The following is a 14,772-nucleotide window of genomic DNA, read 5'->3' on the forward strand; positions in this document are numbered from 1 at the left end:
CATTAAACTCATGACACGCAAACTATTTATATATTTATTTAATGTGGAGTTTAAAAAATATAAATTATTATGGAACTTTTTTTTGAAATTCATCTTCTTTTTCATAAATGAATCAATTTATCACAAAGAAGATGCATAAATTTGAAATCTTGTGCTAGATACATAAATTATTTCTTTTAACTCCCTCTGACAAGGAAAATAACAATTGTATAGAATCTTTTGAGGGCTTAAAATTTTGGGCAATCATGAGAAAAGATGATTTCAAATTAGTATAACCAACATCATATCCTATATATGCTATTCAACACGATTTGAGTAAAAATAGTAAGACATAATACAAGAGAGTATTCAGGGTCGTATAGGACCCTGCCTATCTAATGCACTAGAATACAGTATCCAAATTCACTTTGGCAAAAAAACTATTTTCTCCGTGCAAATTTTCTTCTTTTCCCTCGCTCTCCAGGTTTTACTTCTCACTGTGTTTTTCTCTCCCCCCTTCCCTTAAACAAAATCCAGATCGAACCATTTTTTTCTTTTCTGCATGCAATTAAATTCTGTGGTTGACGTGGATCCGTAACCTGAATTTCTCTCTTTCATTTTCTGCTCAGTGAGTTCAAAGAACTAATGAGTACGCAAAAGGCGGTGAATCCAGACGACCTTGAAATCAACCCTACGGGTGGTGCCGAACCCGAGTTGCGAGCCAATGAGGTGGGCCCGTGCGAATTGAACAGTGCGGATAGGGTGCATGACAATCTGCACAGAGTTAGAGTGAGTGAGGCGAATGGCTTTGTCGTTTATACGAGGTACAAGAGGTTCAAGAGAAGAAGAAGCGAGGGTGTAAGTATAACTGAACCTCCCGAGGCTGTGAGATCGAACGATGAAGTTGCAGTTCATGGTGGTAATGTGGGTGGTGGAGAGGGCGAGATGATGGAACTTGAAATGAAGGAGGATGGAATGGCAAAAAATCGATGGGCCTCCGGAGTTTACGCGATCGGGAGGACCGAAGAGTGAAAAATTGGAGGCGTCGGGTGGTCGGACAAAGGGGAAGATGGAGATGGAGATGTCCAAGGAAATCCTTGTTCCAGGGCGCCCAACAACTGCTGACGAGCTTTTACAGACGGGATTGCTGGAAGGATACTCAGTTTTCTACGACGGTGGCGATAGGGTAACAATCAACAATCACCATCGGCATTAATTATAACATATTTCTCTTTTTTTATCACTGCTGCCGTTGTTGATTTTATATTACTGTTGGCTTGAATGTGCATGAACTATGCAGTGCTTGATAATACTAATGTGTGCATGTTTTTTCTTTGTGAATCAGCCTGAATTCAATCAAATCCAAATTGAAAACTCGGTCTATATTGGAATTGGATAAAAAAATATTTGGTTTGGTATTTAGTTTTTATTGGTTTTTAGAAGGGCATCAAATAATGAAATATTAATTTTTTTATATATATTTTTACATTTAATCATGTACATATTTATATAAATAAGAATTGTAACTACAATTTTTAATATCTAATTTGGAATTCAAAAAACAAGAATTATTATGGAACTTTTGTTTGAAATTCATCTTCTCTTTCATAAATTAATCAATTTATCACAAAGAAGATACATAAATTTGAAATCTTGTGCTAGATATATAAATTAGGTTTTGCACAATTCTTCTCGCTCTGTGTTTTTCTCTCTTCCCCCCAAACAAAATCTAGATTGAACATTTTTTTCCTTTTCTGCATGCAACTGAATTCTCTAGTTGACAACGATCTATAACCTGAAGTTCTCTCTTTCATTTCTGCAGCACAATTGAACTAATGAGGACGAAAATGATAGAGAATGAAAACCGCTAATAATATATGGTAAGTAAAATACATTAATTGCGACCTAATTATTACAGTAGTACGCGTTATAATTTTGAATAAGCCTGTCAATGGGCTAAACTTAATTATTCTTGCCCAAACCCATACTCTAAACCGATACTCGTTAAATTAAATTCATTGGGTTTGGATCCAATAAATTTGTTTCGCATTTTATCAGCACCCAACTCGTGCCCAAATTTTTCCACAATTCTACATACCATCTCTAGAGAACTCTTACCGACGAGATCGCTCAGTACTCTCCGTCAGTCTGCTCATTCCGCTCTCCATCCCCCCCGCCACCCCCATCATTGCAACCGTCGCCCACTCTCCACATCTAGCCCAAACCCTTCTACTCCTTGAAACTAAAAAGGAATTGGGGATGACAAGGGAAATCTTAGCCATGTTATCGGTAATGTCTCAAGATTGCAATCTACGATTCCTAGACATAAGCTCAAGAAACTCGGCGACCTGTGCTCCCTCTTTTGATGGATTCTTTGGCTTTTCCTTTTCCCAGGCAGGTTAGCATCTCTCTCCCCCTCCCTTTAATAGAGGGAGCACGTGATTTGCACGTGCTTTGTTAATTACTCTGGTTTCTCTCTTTCCCTTCCCCTCCTCCTCCCCAAAACAAAATCAAGATCCAATCCTTTTTTCTTTTCTGTATGCAATTAAATTGTTTGGTTGACACCAATCCTAATCCTGAATTTCTCCTTTTCATTTCTACAGCACAATATCCGTGAGTTCAAAGAACTAATGAGGATGAAAACAATGGAGAACCCAAACAACTAATAATATGTGGTAAGTAAAATAATTTAGAATTACACAAAATCTTTCTTTTTGCAGATAAATTGCATTAATTGAGACCTAATTATTAAAGTAGTATGTGTTATAATTTTTTTTTTAGAATTCGTGTACGTTACAACTCATTGCTCTCGAATAAGTTTATCATTAGGCTGAAATTACCCATGCCTGGGCCCATACTTTTAACCCATACTCAAATTAAACCAATAGGGTTTGGATGATTAAAATACCGGCACCTTGTTTTTCATTTTATTAGTACCCAACTCATACTCAAATTTTTCTGCAATTCCACATACCACTCTCTTGAAAACTCTCACTGATTGAGATCTCTCAGTACTCTTCGTCGGTCTGCTCTCCATCCCCCCCGACCACCCCCATTGCTCCAAGCGTCGCCCACCCTCTGCAACCTGCCTAAACCATTCTACCGCCTTGTAACTGAAAAGGAATCGGGGCTGGCAAATCTTAGCCATGTCATCAATAATATTTCAAGATTGCAACCCACAACTTCTAGACTAAAGCTCAACAAACTGCGATGTGTGTTCCCTTTTTCGATGGAATCTTTGGCCTTTCCTTTTTCCATGTAGGTTGGTATCTCTCTCCCCCAATCTTTGTGTTCCCTTTTTTTGTGATGATCTTGTGTGTGTGTTTTTGCATGTGCTATTGTATGTATTTGTGCTTGTGTGTCCGTGTAAATCTTAGCTTTCTTGTCTTTCGATTGTGTTCTCATTTCTCTCAAGAACACTTTACAATAAAATTTGATTTCTCTCAACAACAACAACAATACCCTAATAATTTTGATTTCTCTCAATAAAATTTGGGCTTTATTTTAATTTGATTTCCAATAAAATAAAAAGATAATAGTTGGATTTCTCTCGATAAAAGTTTGGCTTTATTTTAATTTGGTTTATTACATAAAAAAAAACATTGGGTATGGGTCCGACCTGACCCGAAAAAATGATGTGTTACAGTACTTTTGGAATTATAGACCCATTGAGTCTTGAGTTGGGTGGGTATAGGGTCTAGGCATCAATAATATATTTCAATTTTATCCATTGATAGATCTAGAATTAGGAGATTCGAACTATTTATATACTTTTTTAATGTGAAAAAATATAAAAACATGAATTATTTTGGAACTTTTATTTGAAGTTCATCTTTTCAAATATTATATTTTTTTCTGACAGTCATACTTAATTTGACCTTATAGTTTGTCATGATGATAAAATACATGGTAAGTATTATATTTTAATCTATAAATTGCATTAATGTTTTACCTAATTATCACAGTCTTATGCGTTACAACTCATCTAATTACCTGAACTATTTATATAATTATTTAACTTGAAAAATTAAACAAAAAAAATGTTAATAATTATGAAATTTTTGTTTTAAATTCATCTTCACACCCCATAAATTAACCGTTAGCAAGAAAGAGATACACAATTTTCGAGTGGGCCATAGTACAAAAACGTGTATTAATTAGTCCAAACGACAAACTTTCCTTAAATAGTTAATGGATGGAGCACGTGCAAATCCAGTGCTCCATTAAATAATTGACCATTGATTTAATAGATAGAGCACATGATTTGCACGTGCATTGTTAAATATTTAACAAATTTTTTTATTATAACCAAAATTGTTAATTTTTATGACTTCTGGACTAAATATGGTGAGTGTTAAAATAATAAAATAAAATACACAAAGATAGTAAACTGTGAGATACAAATTTCAATGTTTTCTGTTCTCATCCGTAACGGTATATATACTTTCAAGGAATAATATACGACAAGCCCAAAATATATATAATAATTAGTTAAAAATTTTCAAAATTCACATCATGAAACTATTTTCCAAAAGCCTTATCAATAGATGGAAAGTTAAATAATATTGAATTTTGTTGTCGAACAATTTAGAGAATCCACATTAATTCCTGATTGTCGTGTTGCGCAAAGAAATTAGTTAAATATTTACATATTTTTCTGTCAATCTTACCTAATTTGAATTATGGTCTGTTAGTTTGTCGTGACGCTAATTATACATGGTAAGTATATAATTAATATCACAAAAATCTTGATTTCTAATGTCATGTTGCAGATTTATTATAACTTATATTAAATTTTGACCTAATTATTACAGTGTTACGTGTTATAACTTTTTTTCCTTTGCAATCCGTGCGGATTAAATCATGACACGCAAACTATTTATATATTTATTTAAGTTGGAATTTAAAAAACATGAATTATTATGAAATTTTTGTTCGAGATTCATCTCCTCTTTCATAAATTAATCAATTTATCACAAAGAAGATACATAAATTTGAAACATTGTGCTAGATATATAAATTATTTCTTTTAACATCCTTTGACAAGGAAAATAACAATTGTATAGAATCTTTTGAGGGCTTAAAATTTTGGGCACTCATGAGAAAAGATGATGTCAATTAGTATATGTTCAACACCATTTGAGTAAAAATAGTAAGACATAGTACAAGAGAGTATCCAGGGTTGTATAGGAGCCTGCCTATATAATGCAGTAGAATACAGTATCCAAATTCACTCTGGCAAAGAAATTATTTTCTTCGTGCAAATTTTCTTCTTGTCTCTCGCTCTCAAGGTTTCACTTCTCACTCTCTGTTTTCCTCTCCTCCCTCCCTCAAACAAAATCCAGATCGAACCATTTTTTTGTTTTCTGCATGCAACTGAATTCGGTGGTTGATGTGGATCCCTAACATGAATTTCTCTCTTTCATTTTCTGCTCAGTGAGTTTGAAGAACTAATGAGGACACAAAAGGTGGTGAATCTAGACGGCCTTGAAATTAACCCTGCGGATGGTACCGAACCCGAGTTGCGAGCCAATGAGGCGGGCCCGTGCGAATTGAACAGTGCGGATAGGGTGCATGACAATCTGCACAGAGTTAGAGTGAGTGAGGCGAATGGCTTTGTTGTTCATACGACGAACAAGAGGTTCAAGAGAAGAAGAAGCGAGGGTGTAAGTATAACTGAATCTCCGGAGACTGTGAGATCGAACGATGAAGTTGCAGTTCATGATGGTAATGTGGGTGGTGGAGAGGGCGAGATGATGGAACTTGAAATGAAGGAGGATGGAATGGCAAAAATCGATGGGCCTCCGGTGTTTACGCGATTGGGAGGACTGAAGAGTGAAAAATTGGAGGCTTCGGGTGGTCGGACAAAGGGGAAGATGGAGATGGAGGTGTCCAAGGAAATGCTTGTTCCAGGGTGCCCAACAACTGCTGACGAGCTTTTACAGACGGGATTGCTGGAAGGATACTCAGTTTTCTACGACGGTGGCGATAGGGTAACGGTCAACAATCACCATCGGCATTAATTATAACATATTACTCGTTTTTTATAATTGCTGCGGTTATTTATTTTATCATTACTGTTTGCTTGAATGTGCATGAACTGTGCAGTGCTTGATAATACTAATGAGTGCATGTTTTTTTCTCTGTGAAATAGCCTGAATTCAATTAAATCCAAATATAAAACTCGGTCTATATTGGAATTGGATAAAAAAAGATTGTATTAAAATATCAGTCTTACCATCAAAAGGTTGTAAATTATATTAAAAGAAAAAATAATCACAGAGCACAGGGTAATAAGAAAAACAAAATTGAGAGAATATCATAATTACAGAGTGCAGAATAATAATAGAAAGCTCAACAATTTAATAATAGAGAAATAAAGGAACCTCAGCTACCCCTTAACCTAGGTACACATCAGCTTAAGGGAGCCGGACCAGGCGAGGGAAATAGCAAGGATTGGTCCTAGTTAGAGGATAATAAGAAGTATTAACAGATTAAGAAACAAATATCACAATTAATATAGAGTTATGGATTAGGAATAGTTTTACCGTTTGAGTGTGATGGAGCCACAGACTTAACATAGATTCTGATACCACTGTTGGGTATACGACCAAAACCAGGCTCCAGCAAATATTACAGACACTCGAACTAAATTACAGATATCACTAGGTTTACAGATCTATGAATTGCAAGAATAAAGAATTAGAATAATATAGATCTAAACCTAAAATTAGAGATCTGAAACAATATTACAATATAAACAAGGAACATAAACAAGAATCTCAGAAACAGGCGTAGATAGTCAGATCTAGTGGTGAATACCCAAAACAACAAAAGTCCAAAGGTCTGCAACCTAATCTCATAGTTGCTTTAAACCACAGAACCACAAAGGCTTCAAACCACAAAGTCACAAAGGCAAGTCGCAAAAGGTCAGATCATGAAGAACTAATTAGAGAATAGAGAATAAGAGGGAGATCAGTGTTTTCATTCTTCGGATTCTAAAGAACCAATGAAGGACCAGCCTTTTATAGAGACATGCCATTAAATGGTCGGAGAAAATAATTGGGAAAAGAAAGCGGTGGAGGAGTATCAAGAAATGGCAGGGGCAAACGAAAGCGACAGAGAGAGAGAGAGAGAGAGAGAGAGAGAGAGAACAAGAGTAAGGGATTAGGGTTAGGGTTATGAGAGAAAGTGAGAAAGAATTAGTATTTAAAGTAGTCGGACCGGATCAAACCTAGTGAATCGGGTAAAACCAAGTGGGTCATCCAAACTGGAGTGGGCTTAGTAGTTTAAGCCATCCAGTGAGATGGGCCTGGACCATTTGGGTTTGGGCCACACTTTTATTTATAATTTTCACCTTGGACCAAATCCAAGATGATGGATCTTAAGAAAGGCTTTCATCACAATCTGAATATTTCGGAGCCCTGAGAGATACCTGCAAAAATGACAAGAGATAAGACAAAATACGCAGAAAATAATAGTTTATAACAAATTGAGTATGTCAAGACATTCTTTTAATTTTCAATATCATTTGGGTTATCTTTAGAACTGATTTTTTCAGGATTGATATTTCTTTTCTAACAAATGTCACTAATCAAATGAAAAGACCAGATTTTTACACAATTAGATTCCTGATAATTGGCTATTAGAGAAAATATAAGTGTTTTTATTTGGAAAACTGATTTTCTTTTGATAATCCTTCAAGTCAAATAGCTTTTTTAAAAATTTCAGTTGTGGCAATATATTCAGCTTCAATATTAAAAAGTGGAAAAATGTGTTGAAGATGTGATTTCCAGCTAATGCATGCTCCACACAAAGTAAACACATAAGAGGTAGTTGATTTTCTTACTGTCCCTAACATTTGCATCATTGGGATCCACATAGCCAACTAATTTTGCACCTTCAAGGCATTTAGAGAATTAATACCAGAACTATAAGAGCCATTCAAATATCTCTAAAGCCATTTAAGTGCTTCCTAATGAGGAAGACCTAGATTTGACATATATCTACTTAAAGTACAAGAAATAGATGGACGTGATTCTCATATTTAAAGTACAGACAATGATCATAGGCGCTATTTTGAAATTTTAAAGAATGAATGAAATGATCAAATTTCTTATTCCATTGTTTAGGAGACTGTTCCAACCCATAAAGTGATTTTTTCAATAAGCACACATAATCTGATTTTTTCTTATTAACAACACCACAAGGTTGACTCATGTAAATTTGTTCATCCAAATTTCGATGTAAGAAAGCAGTTTTAACATCCATTTGTTTAAGGCCAAGATGTGACATATATCTACTGTACCAAGTTTAGAGGAAAATGATAGAAATTTATACTTTCTTCTATTATGGTATAGAAACCGAAAAGAAGATCACAAACGTGAGGATAGACGTTCTGATCAAAATCAAACTCATATGCCCTAAAAAGAAGAAAAACACAGAATTCTTTAGATATTTCCCACATATTCTACAGCATGTGGACTTTGCTACACACTCATTCCTTGTAACTCTCAGTATTTCATATATTTTTGGAGGTTAGAAGTTTATGTCTATGTGTGGTTTCAAAGGGGAGGAAGTTGCAAGTGTGGTACGGGTACGCAGTGACGAAGAGAAGGTGGAAAGAATAGAGAAAATTAAGAGGAAATAGACAAGGAAGTTTCGCTTGTGCGAATCTCTTCGAAAATTTGACAAGTTTAATGAAGCAGGCAGGCCTGATTTTCTTATCTGTTTTCCGCTCAATAGCATTTTATGTGGAAATTTGGAATTTATTCAGGGGATTAGTGTGTTGTCCACATGGAATAATTGACTTATACTTAGTGCCTTTGCAATCCCTTGGAATTTAAAGACCTCTTGACAGCCTGATAAGCCAGGCAAAAAAGTTTGGATGGGAAATTAAAATTTCATCTCAACCAGCAACGTCGGATTGCATTTTCATGGAGAAACCACCCTTTTACATCTTTCTGACTATGATTTCAAAATTCTAAGGCGCCTAACTTTTAATATCAAAAAAGTTTAAATGCTAACAAAATATTCTAATTTACAGTAGGCAAGACTCGTCATCATCCTCGAGAGCCTCGTATTCAGAATCACTTGAACTCATCAGGTGGATGTCGGTGCGTACAATCAGGAAAAGCTCTTGTGTTGAGAACTTGAGATCGTCTTCAATAGCTTTAGGTGTTAAGCGGCAAGCCATTTCCCTCAAGTATGTCGACTTCCAATCGCAACCTTTCGTCTAGTGTCAGCCTGTAGAAATCAAAAAGAAAAGAATGAGAGAAACATGCAACCTCTCTACATACTCGTCCATGAAGGCTGAGTTGTTTAGAGTCTTTATTTGGTTTGCAGTATGTGCTTACTTGAATAACCTCATGTTCCTAAGAACTGCGTGGGCATTCAAAAGATTGCTGTAAGAAATTTAAATACTAAACTAAACACACATTGGCTGGCTCAAAGGATGCACCTTGACAACATTCAAAACTAAATGATAACCTATGTAACTACACATTTCTCTCTCACTTTTCTTACTGAATAATAAGTCCATGCTCCTATTGTTTCCTCTATGTCAATTTTTTTTCTCATATCTGAAAATCAAGTAAAGTTTAATGCCATTGCATTTTCCCTTTGTAAACTTTAAAAACCAAAAGTCACCCGATTTCTATTATTAAAGCTCTACGTTCTCACTATTGTAATCTAGAAAGAGTGGGAATACAATCTTTTGAGGCCTTAGAGAATACTGCGGATGCAAGTTGAAGAGTTGAAGCCTAAATTGGAGAACAATTCTCCACTGATGTTGCAAATTTATTCTCAATTATTCTTGTGTTAAGTTCTGTTCCAAGATTTGCTTTTTCAAAAGTTTTTTGTTGTCATACATTTAAAATTTTGTACAGATTTTACACAACACCATATTTATTCATGTTATTGACAGATAAGTTTGCAAGTGCCCCACAACAAAGTTTGCTAGAAAATCGCTATTGTACAAACCACAACTTATTTTTACTTGTAAACATCAATAATAAAACAACATATACTAAAATATCGAACGGTCGTCTACATGCCAATTTAATTAATTTATTTTTCAAAATAGGTGTATATTTATACTGGCAAATGTTAATATAGTTAATAATGTCTCTTGTTAATTAGCGTCTTCAAAAACTTACAAGACAATTAATAAAAATGCGACATTTCAGCCATTTAATAAACTGAATGATTTTGAAGTACTTTTTACGATTATAAAGTCAATTTATATTAGTTTCATTACAACAAAAATAAAATATGATTTTTCATGGAGGTCTAAATATGCGACCATATTATGCACTTAGAGAAAAAGAATTATCACATAGATTTTATACTTCATTACTTATATATTTAGAGATACAGATACATAGAGATCTTTTTTTAAAAAAATAAATAAATTGTGCAATCTAATCTCATGCTCATTTGAAAACAAAAGAGTTGATGGTGGAAGAACATTTTTCAATACTAGCAATTGGACAAAATTCATGCATATGCAAGTAAAAAGCTTTCACTATTTTAGAAAACAAAAGCATTTCATAAGACAAAACAAATTTGTGAAATATAAACTATAGGTAATTCCTCAAATGCAAATCATATGATTTCTCATGTATGAGACTATTATAGTTACCAAAACTCCATGTTCTTTAAAATCAGTTCACAAGTTTGCACATTATATATATTGACAAAGAAGTACCAATTATCAAATCTCGGTGGGAAAAGATTAAAATTGGCATGTAGACGACCCTCCTATATTTTTATATAGTGTTCCATTATCAAAGCTCACAAGTAAAACAGTACATGATTGAACAATAAAGACTTTCCAACAAAATTTTATGTGAAATACCTGCAAAGTCGAAGATGTCAATAACATGAATAAACATGATATTTGTGTATAATTATACAAAATGATAAATAAATGACATCAAAAAACTCCAACGCAAACCCATGAACAAAACACAACACAACGAACAAACCAAGATAAATTTACAAAAACAAATGGAGGTTCGTTCTTCAATTTAACACTCAACTCTACACTTGCATCCTCATACTCTAATTTGCCCCAAAAATTGCAATTCCTATCTCTTCCAAATTACAACGATGATAACGTTGAACTTTTCACAGAAACCAGACAGAGCTCTAGGTTTTGAAGTTTACAAAGTATAAAAGCAATGGTTTCACCTTTATCTTGACTTTCAAATATGGCAAAAAAATCGACAGAGAAGAATGAATAGAAAACATGACTTACTTTCCAGTTAGAAAAATAGAAAGAGAAAAATATAGCCACACCAGCCACCATTAAGCTCTAAATATTATCAAAATACATACTTGTTGTAGCCCATGTGTGATTCAGTTTAGTATTTAAATTTCCTACTCAATCCTTTTGATTCCCACACAATTCCTAAGAATATGAGATTACTTTAGTTCGCACAAAATTGACAAACCAAAGTTAGACTCCAACCCTCAGCCTTCTCATAAACGAGTGTAGATCACCTATACACACTCACATGCTTCACTTATACAATCAAATAAATGCATGTTACACATAGTACCGGAAAACGATTTCTCATGTAAGTTGATAGCCTTCTGTAATTGCATGCTATATGTGTTATGACTCGCCGAAAAAAAAAAAGTAAGAAGAACAGATATTGCAATCATATCATATAGTATCCGTTAAGACAGAATTGTAAAGAAACTGAGATATGAAAATTATTGGGTGCCACACTGTCCGCCTGTGACTGAAATCATTGCTCATAGCATTCTCCAGTCGAAAAGGCATAAACATGGCAAAAGTGCTTTATGACCAAGAAACCTGTCTAGATGCACTTAAAAAAGAATGCTCTGTTGGCCCATCAATTCGGCCAGAATTTTAAACTCAAACTGAAAGACAGCATACAGATGGCCCTTACAGTCCAATATATATACACACACATATAAAGTTAGGAGATAGGCTGAAACTGATGTTAACAAGGATAATAGTAGGAAAAAAAAACTTACTTATGGCTCAGAAAGTGACACATATGTTGATTAAAGTCAAGATGTCACTACATGAGTTCCCATTACCTTCGAGTAGTTGTAAGACCATCAGCATGGTATAATTGACAAACTCAACATATATAGACAATGGTTGTTTGATAAATGATGGTTCTAGAGTATGTCAATGTAATTACTGATACTAGAGGTAGTTTGCATGTTTTGACTATTCTTGTATCAGTCTAATTATCCTTATTAATAAATGCCTACAAACATATGTGTTAGAAACCTTCACTTCACCCATTATCCACCATGCTTATTTTAGCCTACCAACCAAACTTTAATTTTGTTTTTACTTTTATGCTTCTTTGAAGAAACCAAGTAATAAGAATTTCCGAAGACAAATAGAATTAGTACCCGAGCTCGCTTTTTCTCCTCTTCCTTATGTTGTCTAGCATGTTTGTAATCCTCCAGTATTGATATCAACCGCGCCTGCTTGTAAAAAGGCAGAATTCTATTAGCCAATTTCTCTTAACCATTAGCAAAGTGTTTTAAAACTGGGAAAAACTTTTAATAGCTCACCCCATCATAAAGAAATAGTTTCTGTTTCTCATCCTCCCATGCTAGCGTCTTGCTAATTAGATCGTCGACCATAACTGAAAAGCGCAGCTTGTTACCTACCTCCACAAATACAATCTCACCTAATGCAAGGAAAGACACCAACAGCCCTGAGACCTACCTGGAATCTTATTAACCATAATTCTGGCTCGCTCTGCACGCTTTAGATTTATGTGTGCGCCCCTTCCAGCACTGTAACGGTTATCATCCTGACATTCAAATAAGAGGCGTTAGAAAATGCTAGAAATGGAAACTCTTGTACCTGAATATGGAGAAATTACAACTCTTCCTTACGAATCACTGATCTTTAAATAACTAACGCTCCCATAAGGAAATAATGATTAGAACATTGTCATTTTTAGCTTACTTGATTATAATCTTCAAGCCACTTTTCCTCATCACAGGCAGAAAGCCACCTGTCTATCTTATCCATTATGTCTTTACGGCTCAAAGCTTCATCTTTGGCATTACATATTCGCGCTTCAACATTAGCCAAAATCTCACATGGATCCACCAAACCTGCAGACAATCAAGTTCTCAGCATCTAACTTGACTAAGAATCAACAAGACACGAGATGGGGACACCCATACACAAAAGTACATCCCTTGTAGTCAAGATTAGTTACCAGAGTCTATCAAAGCATTGGTTTTATCAGCAGCGGTGCTTGGATCAGGTTGAATATGAGTTCTACGGCATATATTCTCTAACTCTCACCTCTTCGTCATAACAAGTTCCTTCAACCTGCTTGCTTTCAATTTTGTGAGCCTCTCGACCTCTGCTCACCTGTCGGAGTTAACACTACAGATTGGTCAACTACTCATGGGAAGGGAGCAGTACAGGTAGGGATTTTATGTTGCCGCTGTACCCATTCAATCACCTCTAATGAAAGAGCGTCTGGTTGCACCATTTCTGATTCCGAGGAACCAAGAACAGAAGTAATTCTCAAGAAGCAGACCTTTTCTTCCTTTGGTGTATCCATCAAGTTCCATAGGTCAAATAGAGATCCAGCTACATCTTTAAGCTGCAACCACCATAGTTTTCAATGAACAAGTAAATGAAAAATAAACATAAGATTATCGAGATGCACAATACCTTTTGTAGACGAAATTTTCTCTCTGTTTTTAACCCCAGGATAGCCTGATCAAGCCCCTCTAATGTGCTGCTACTGATATTTGTCACAAGTTCCATGCTTGATCCATGCAAGCTTGGATGGACATCACTCACTGTTTTGCCAAAATCCAAGCTTAGGACACTGGTCAAAGTATGCACTTCATTCACATAATCCAAAACTTTTTGGAGGCGTTCAGACTACAAACCAATCCACGGCCTGCACCACCAGTTTAAATAAAGAACACAATCACCAAATATTCATATAAGACCTAGAAGCATTAGGTCATCAATAAGAGAGAAGGCTAGCAAACATGTCTGTATAATCAAGTAAATAGAAAACAAGACCTCGATGACCATGAAAAATCACAGGTGGAGGACTGAAATTCTTCAACCACAAAATCATTTCGAGAGCTATATATAATCTGACAAATTTGCCAAGAGCCAACTTCATCCACAATCAATGGCAGTTGGCCCATAGAACATGGTTTTAGTGCTAGCGTAACCATTGATTAGCATTAAGAATAAGCGAAATTGGCAAAACGTCACATACATGACTGGAAGAACAAGTGCAAAATGTACAATTCAATTGTAAATTGGCTTTCAGATTTCACACATTATGAATTAGATACATATGATAAGCTTCAAAAATGATTGAAAAATATAAAGTAAGGTAATTAGTCACCTGGGGATACAATGAAAGTGCCATCTTCTTCATTTTTCCCAGAAGTTCTAGAGGCACTGTTGCCTGACAATAGAAAACACTAGAATACTTCCTTCATTTTTGTAATATAACCACAAGGCACCAGCAATATCATATTTAATTCACCGCAACCAAAAAGACAAAAAAGAACCATATCTAATTCACAACAATTTGTCGACACAAAGTTTTCTTTAACCAAAGATGAAAATAATAGAAAAACACATCCATGAAAACAGGGAAATGAAAAGCAGAAACGGCAGTGAACATCCTTTCAAAGGAAAATTAGAGATAATGGCGTAAAGTCTTGTAAACAACACCAATTCGTTTGTGGATATTTCCAAGATTTAACGTCTCCACAAGAAAAAATGGGGGAAAAAAG

General features: G+C 35.0%; 1 pseudogene across 1 annotated transcript; it reads right to left on the bottom strand.

Annotated features, from left to right (window-relative positions):
• Window positions 1-8,880: 8,880 nt before the first annotated feature.
• On the bottom strand, window positions 8,881-14,408 carry LOC148788212 (65-kDa microtubule-associated protein 6-like; annotated as a pseudogene). The gene is made up of 10 exons (XR_016065442.1): window positions 14,376-14,408; window positions 13,900-13,910; window positions 13,676-13,835; window positions 13,449-13,604; window positions 13,209-13,356; window positions 12,950-13,101; window positions 12,704-12,791; window positions 12,547-12,620; window positions 12,382-12,456; window positions 8,881-9,225 (listed from the first exon to the last, which is right to left on the bottom strand). The product of XR_016065442.1 is annotated as a 65-kDa microtubule-associated protein 6-like (transcript).
• Window positions 14,409-14,772: the final 364 nt, after the last annotated feature.

The sequence above is a fragment of the Sesamum indicum genome, linkage group LG5, assembly GCF_026168435.1.
Source record: "Sesamum indicum cultivar Baizhima isolate 11 linkage group LG5, ASM2616843v1, whole genome shotgun sequence".
NCBI classification, from domain to species: domain Eukaryota; kingdom Viridiplantae; phylum Streptophyta; class Magnoliopsida; order Lamiales; family Pedaliaceae; genus Sesamum; species Sesamum indicum.